Genomic DNA, 427 nt, shown 5'->3' with positions numbered 1-427 from the left:
GAAAGAAGGAGTGAAAGAGGGAAAGAAAGAAAGTGAGAGAGAGAAGAGAAAAAGGGGTAAAGAAAGAAAGAGAGAAGGAAAAAAGGAGGGGAAGAGGGAAAGAAAGAAAAAGAAAGACAGAATGGAGGGAAAGAAGGAAAGAAAGAGAAGGAAAGAAGGTGGGGAAAAGGGAAAGAATGAGAGAGAGGGAAAGAAAGAGAGAGAAAAGAAAAGAAGGAGGGAAAGTGGGGCATGGCATCGTGCGAGGTCTATGGACGCCTAATTCTACCGCTCCGCTCAACCCTGCCTAAATCAACAAAGAAAATACTTTAAACGACAGAAACTGGCCTAGGAAAATGCTGGACTTGCTGTATGAACCATCTAGCATGATCATCAGCAGCAAAAACCCAGCCGGTAAGCCCATCTTTGTTATAAGAATAAAGGGAAA

The sequence above is a fragment of the Gekko japonicus genome, unplaced genomic scaffold (assembly GCF_001447785.1).
Source record: "Gekko japonicus isolate JY-2015 unplaced genomic scaffold, Gekko_japonicus_V1.1 scaffold92, whole genome shotgun sequence".
Lineage (NCBI taxonomy): Eukaryota > Metazoa > Chordata > Lepidosauria > Squamata > Gekkonidae > Gekko > Gekko japonicus.
The sequence above is the reverse complement of the archived record's forward strand: the minus strand, read 5'-3'. Positions refer to the sequence as shown.